Here is a 7,406-nt window from a genome sequence, read left to right as displayed (position 1 = left end):
CAGTTCCGGGATTGAAACGCGGAAGGAGCCGCTATTCTCGCGGGAGTGCGCGAGACCTGTCCTGATTGGCTGCCTGGATAAAATCTCCGGCGGCCGTCTTCCGGAACGCCAGAGCAAGACGCTTGAGCAGGTGTCAGCATGTGTGCTGGCGGTACCGGTTCTCCTGTAGCCGGATTAATCCAGCAAGCAGCTTGCCTTGCCAAACGCTGCTGGGGGACACCTTATCTACCTTTCCAGGCATTCATAAAGGTATGTGCTAACAAATTAGTTCAGCAAGTTCTGGTTACATCAGCTTATTTGTATATTTTATTTGATCAGCATTTTTATTAGAGGGTACTAATAGTCCCTTTTATATGCTTGATTTAACCTCTTGCCGACCGCACACTCATACCATGCGGCGGCAAAGTGGTAGCTGGAGGACCAGCGACGCAGATCTGCGTCGCCAGGTGCCTCCCTAATTAATCAGGAAAGGCTGCTCGCGCGAGCGGCCGTTTCCTGTTAGATCACGGAGCGGGTCTCCGTGAATAGCCTGTGAGCCGCTGATCGCGGCTCGCAGACTAAATGTAAATGCAGGAGACGTATGTCTCCTTTGTTTACAGCGCCGTAAGGCAGATCGGCGATCCCCGGCCAATCAGCGGCCGGGGATCGCCGCCATGTGACCCAGGACATCCTGTCACAGGCTGCACAGGACGGATAGCGTCCTGTGCAGCCCTGATCACCAGGGGGGACAGGTAGGAGAGGGAGGGGGGGAATTTCGCCGCGGAGGGGGGCTTTGAGGTGCCCCCCCCGCAACATGACTGCCGACCGGAGCGATCAGACCCCCCTGCACATCATCCCCATAGGGGGGAAAAAAGGGGGTCGATCTGATCGCTCAGCATGCCACCTGATCTGTGCTAGGGGCTGCAGAGCCCACCCAGCACAGATCATAAAAAACAGCGCTGGTCCTTAAGGGGGGGGGGGGGGGGTAAAGGCTGGGTCCTCAAGTGGTTAGGATGGAGCCTTCCAAGGCAAAGGAGGTGACTGGTGATGATACCGGTCTTGTTCCAAGGGGAAGGTAATCACTTGGTATTTTATATATCAGGTATTTTGCACGAGGTGTTTTTTTCTTATTACCTCTTTTATGCACAATGTGGGGCTTATTGGGACAAAAGAGTGCTATCTCTCTTTTTAAACCTTTTTAATTTGCTGATTTCTTAGTGGAACATATCTCATTTTATGTCATTCACAGTCCGCATGAGAGAGAGAGAAGACATACGGTGTATAAAGGTCACCAGTCTGAAAGAGGTCGGTCTAGGTCGAAGTCAAGACGGGAGCCTGCATCCCACCGTTCTTCCCAAAGGCCAAGTTCCTCTCATAAGAGATCTTCTAAAGAACATAAGGATAAGAGATATTCTCCTGAGAAACGTTCTAGAGATCGTCATAGGAGGTCTCCGAGCAGGCATTATTCAAGAGGACGTTAAGTCGTTTACCAAGGCGCAGGAATAGGTCACGGTCAAGATCTTCAAGAAGATATGACTATTCATCCTATAGACGTTCTCCACCGTATCATAGATCTCCTCCTCCTCATTCAGAGGATAGCAGGAGATATCAGCAGCCTGGAAAGTCGTTATGTTGGTCCTGTGTCCAGCCTGCTTTGCCTGATAAAATGCTTTGTGAGGCATGTTTCAGTGAATTAGGGAGAGACAAAGAAGCTGACAATTTACAAGTTATGTCTTTTATTCAGCAAGCGGTACAGGATACCTTTGATAAAATGTCTGTCCAGGTTTCCAAAGCAGGGCCTTCAACCTCCCAGATGCAGGGAGAAGACTTCTCTGCACAAAGTTCAGCGCCACCTGTGGGTTTTGACATTGCCCTGGTACCGGCATTTGTGACAGCAATTAAAATCGGCTATTGGTTGGGAGGAGGATAAGGAAACAAGTCAAGAACCTGATAAGTACTATCCACATCTCGATAGGCAACCGGTGGCTTTTCCTTTAATGAAAGTTAAGGATATTTTCCTGAAGGAGTGGAACAAGATGCAAAGCTAATGGATTCTACTCCTATTGTAGAATCATCCATAATGAAGCTCGCAAACCATGTAACACTGCCGATGGATGATGTGATTTCTTTCAAAGATCCACTGGATAGGAAAATCGATTCAGACATCAAGAAGGCCTTTCTTTCTGCAGGTGCTTCCTGTAAACCAGTGGTTGCCCTCACTTCCCTTGCTTAAGCCACCAAGGTCTGGGTCGAAAACAATGAATTGGCCCTAAACTCTGATGCTGACAAACAAGACATCATTAGGGCTTTGGATGAGTTAAAACTATCCAGTGATTTTATGGGTGAAGCTGCTATAGACGTTATTAGATCTTCAGCACGGACAATGCTTAACACTGTGACAGCCAGGAGAGCATTATGGTTAAAGCCATGGTCATCAGACCAATCATCTCGCAATAATTGGTGCAAGATACCCTTTGATGGCACGTACTTGTTTGGGGAGAAGATGGATAGCGCAATCGCCAAGGTTACTGGTGGGAAATCTGGTCTTTTACCTCAAGATAGGAAACCCAGGCAGAATCGTCAGCAAAATAGTAGGAAACATATTTCAACCGTTACCAGCAATCAAAGTCTTACAAGCCAGGTAGAGCCTTTTCAAGGAATTGGAGAGTTACTCAATCAACCTTTTTAAAGTCAAACAAGCCTAAGACCACTCTAGGCTCTCAGCAGTCTCAGAAGTCCTTTTGAAGATGCGCCCACCCAGTCTGTTCCAGTAGGGGCAAGACTTCGCTCTTTCCAGGAACGCTGGGGGGCAAAGATCCAAGATTCTTGGGTGCTATGAACATTAAAACACGGGCACTCTTGGAAATTCAAGAGGAGGCCGCCTACAAGAAGGTTTGTGCAGACAAAAAATCCTTTTTCTCTTAAAAAACGTCAAGTTCTTCTGGAATACATAGAATCTTTAATACAAGTCAAGGCAGTGGTCTCAGTTCCAACAAGGAGGAAGTTTCACGTAATTTATTCACCACTATTCTTGGTTCCAAAAAATTCAGGCATTCTAGACCTCAAGTTTCTAAATCAGTTTATCAAAGTTCAGCATTTCAAGATGGAATCTCTACAAACCATAACAAGAATGATCGTAAAGACGATTGGTTGTCAACAATAGACTTGTCAGACGCATACCTGCATGTGCCAATAAGGAAAAAGTTTCAGAAGTATCTAAGATTTTCAGTAAACAATCAACACTATCAGTTCCAATGTCTCCCATTCGGGTTGTCAACAGCTCCTCGGGCTTTCTCAAAAGTTCTTTTGCCAGTGATTGCCTCTCTCTGTGTAAGAGGGCTCAGAGTGTTTCATTACTTGGACGACATCCTGCTTGTGAGTCAAGACCGGTCTACATTACTCGTCCATCAGAAGATCTTGCTAGAGGAATTGTCAGATCTAGGTTGGCTGGTAAACCGGCAGAAGAGTCAGCTGATTCCTTCTCAGGACATGGTCTTCTTGGGAGCTCGCTTCATAACTACAAAGAACAAGATTTGTCTACCCGAGGAGAAGGCAGACCTTTTATGTCAGAAAGTGAAGAGAGTCCTCAGTCAGCAGGTATTGACAGCTTCGGATTGTCTGAGTCTTGTGGGGTCTCTTTCCTCGACCATACCTATGGTAAAATGGGCGTATTGGAATATGAGGGATCTTCAGTATTTCCTGTTACGATCTTGGAACAAAGTAGACCTATTTCAGCATATTGTCCTTCCACAAGCAGTAAGGGACTCTCTCCTTTGGTGGCTACAACCTCAGAATTTGTCCAACTGTCATCAGATTCAACCAGCTATCCCAATTATAGTAACGTCAGATGCCAGTCAGATGGGTTGGGAGGCTCACTGCGAGGGACAATGGGTCCAGCAGAAGTGGAGATTACCTCAAGTTCAAGTCCAATCGAATATATTGGAATTAAGAGCAGCGTTTATGGCACTGAAAGCATTCCAGCACCTAGTTATCAACAAATCTGTTCTATTGCAGATAGACAACACAACAGCAGTCTCCTATATCAAGCGCCAAGGAAGGACAAGGAGTTATGCTCTTCTCCAGGAAACGAGTCATATAATGTGCTGGGCACAGAAATTCCTATCCAACCTGTCTGCGTCATATCTACCGGGGGTTCAGAATGTAGTAGCAGATTATCTCAGCAGGAACTTCTGCAATCCCCACGAATGGGCTGTGAACAGCGAAGTTTATCACAGCATAGTACAACAGTGGGGTCGCCCTCAGATAGACCTTTTTGCTTCTCCAGCCAACGCGAAGTCTCACCGCTTTTTCTCCAGGTACCATCATCCGAACTCAGCAGGAGTGGACTGTCTATCCCAAACTTGGAACTTGTCTGGGGTACGCCTTTCCCCCATTTCCATTGATAACGAGGTTCTTACAGAGACTGACCACGGAGTCAAGCACGATCATCGTTATTCTTCCTCATTGGCCACGGAGACCGTGGTTTACTATGGTACTAGAACTGAGCCAGGAAGATCCCATAAAGCTTCCTGTAATCCACAACCTACTGCTTCAGGAGAATATGCTGTATGCAGATGTCAACATCCTAAATTTGATGGCATGGAAATTGAAAGGGAAAGTATTTGTCAGTAGGTTGCTCGGCAGCTGTGGCTTCCACTCTGTTAAAGGCAAGAAAGGTTTCTACAAATCATACATACCATCGCATCTGGGAAAGATTTGCTATATTTGCTTCACAGGAACATCATGATTTCCATTCTCCTACAATTCAAGATATTCTGGAATTTCTTCAAACAGGTGTTGAAAAAGAAATGAGTCTGTCAGCGATTAAGGTTTAAGTTTCTGCCTTGTCAGCTTTAACTGGTGTCAAATGGGCTCAACATCAGTTAGTTATCCAATTTATCCAGGCGGTGCAGAAGATAAGACATCCCAGGAGGCCGTTCTTTCCCCAATGGGATCTTTGTATAGTTCTGGACGCTTTATCATCTCCTCCTTTCGAGCCTGTAGAGTCAGCCTCTCTAGTCAACATCTGTCTGAAAACGGTTTTACTGGTAGCTATATCTTCCGCTAAAAGAGTCTCAGACCTACAATCCTTGGGTTGTTCTAGTAATCTTAGAATTTTTCCCAGACAGAGTGGTGTAGTGATCAGACCTGTCTTGGATCACATTCCAAAGGTTTCATCAGTCTTTCATATCAATCAAGAGCTTGTCCTTCCAACTTTCAATTCTGATAATGATCTACATCCATTAGATGTGGGGAGAAGTGTTAAGGCCTATTTAAACGCTACAGCTGAATTCAGATCTTCAGATCGTTTATTTGTTAATATTCAGGGTCAAAGGAAAGGTCTTCCTGTTACTACTCGAACTATAGCCAGCTGGTTAGTGAAGGTTATCCAGCAAAGTTATAGGCAGAAAGGTTTGCCAGCCCCGCAAGAAGTACATGCACACTCAACTAGGGGCATGGCAGCTTCCTGGGCCTCCTTTACTAAAGTATCAGTTGATTGAATTTGCAAAGCTGCCAGTTGGTCTTCTGCTCATACCTTTTTGTCACACTATCATGTTAATCCTGCTGCCTTAACTACTGTTGATTTTGGCAAAGCTGTTTTGTCTGCAGTTTGAGTTAATAAATATGTTCCTTTTTGCATCCTTATGTTTCCCTCCCTCATTGGTGATATGTTATGTCCCAGTAGTATGCCGACATTCTCTGTCCAGGAAACTGGAAAATTAAATACTCACCTATCGGTAATTTTCCTTTCCTGGATCAGATAATGGCGGCATACGAATCCCTCCCTCTTGTCCATTCGAGGACTAATTTTTACCAGAATGGCTGGAGGGGGCGGATTTCTTTAATTTATTATGTGGCCTGTCCAATCGGGTTTGGGGGGTGGAGCCAAACCCAGTAGTATATTACCGATAGGTGAGTATTCAATTTTCCAGTTTTTGGTTTATCACAAAAGGATGGGATGATTATGTCTTGCTTTCTATGAAAGTTTGAACTTACTTTCGGTCTGTAGGTCGGGTCTGGCCTGAATATGATTTTGTCGTCTAGGACTGTCATGTAAGGCTCCTTAATCGATATAGCTTGCAAGTCGCTAACTCTTCTGGCTGACGTGATAGCTACAAGGAAAGCTATTTTGAGAGTCAGGAAATTGTCAGACGAATCCTCTAGCGGTTCAAAGGGTGGCTTTATTAGTTGTTGCAATACTAACGAAAGATCCCAAGGAGGAAATGTTTGTAATTTAATTGGTCTAGTTTTAGAAATTGCCTTAATAAAAGATATAACATATCTATTTTTAGCTAGCCTTCCAGGGCTGTGGAGTCGGAGTCGTGGAGTCAGAGTCGTGGAGTCGGGCAATTTTGGGTGCCTGGAGTCGGAGTCGGAAAAAAATGCACCGACTACGACTCCTAATGAATTTGTAACTGTAATTAAAATAGAAAATATGATAAAATGTTCTATTTCTCAGATAATAGTCATTAAAAATAATGTATATATACAGTATATATACAGTAATAGCTGTGCTTAGTCCACAAAAATGAAATAAACCAATCAAAATTAGTTACTTGTGCTGCTTCAATAAAGCAGTCCCCGTATTTTTAAGGTCAGATATACATATCCGATTGTGACTGTATATATGATGTGTACACAGGAATCTCTTATATATACTAAATAACATCTATGCTGTAAGAATAAAGCCTGATGTGTAGCTGTGTCACTAATAGAGATGGTCAATGAGATGGAAATAATTCTGCACTGATGCTGATTTATGCAAATGTATGCACTCTCTTTGCTGATGAAATCAAATACTTTGATATGTTGTTAAAATTTGGTTTGGTGACTACAAATTAAAAGGGTACCTGAGACGGATGAAAAGTAAAGTTTTATACATACCTGGGGCTTCCTCCAGCCCCCTTCAGGCTAATCAGTCCCTCGCTGTCCTCCACCACCCGGATCTTCTGCTATGAGTCCTGGTAATTCAGCCAGTCAGCGCTGTCCGGCCGCATGCCGCTCCCACAGCCAGGAACATTCTGCACCTGCGCAATAGTGCTGCACAGGTGTAGTATGCTCCTGGCGGCGGAGTGTGTGCATGCGCACTACTCCCGACTGGCTCAAGTACCTGGACTCATAGCAGAAGATCCAGGTGGTGGAGGAGGACAACGAGGGACTGATTATCCTGAAGGCGGCTGGAGGAAGCCCCAGGTATGTATAAAACTTTAATTTCATCTGTCTCCGGTTTACTTTGTTACACAGTAGTACTATACTCTACATATGCACTCCCCACAGAGCTGCAGGGAATCCACTGAGAATGCTGTGCACATTGAACACAGAGGTGTTGTCTGTCACCCATAAACCTTGTTCAGATTGTGCATGAAGAATGTGTAATAGAGGAAGAATCTCCTCATTCCCCTGCAGAGTACCTGCACATCATTCTT

Source organism: Hyperolius riggenbachi, chromosome 5 (assembly GCF_040937935.1).
Source record: "Hyperolius riggenbachi isolate aHypRig1 chromosome 5, aHypRig1.pri, whole genome shotgun sequence".
Lineage (NCBI taxonomy): Eukaryota > Metazoa > Chordata > Amphibia > Anura > Hyperoliidae > Hyperolius > Hyperolius riggenbachi.
Note: the sequence above shows the minus strand (reverse complement) of the source record.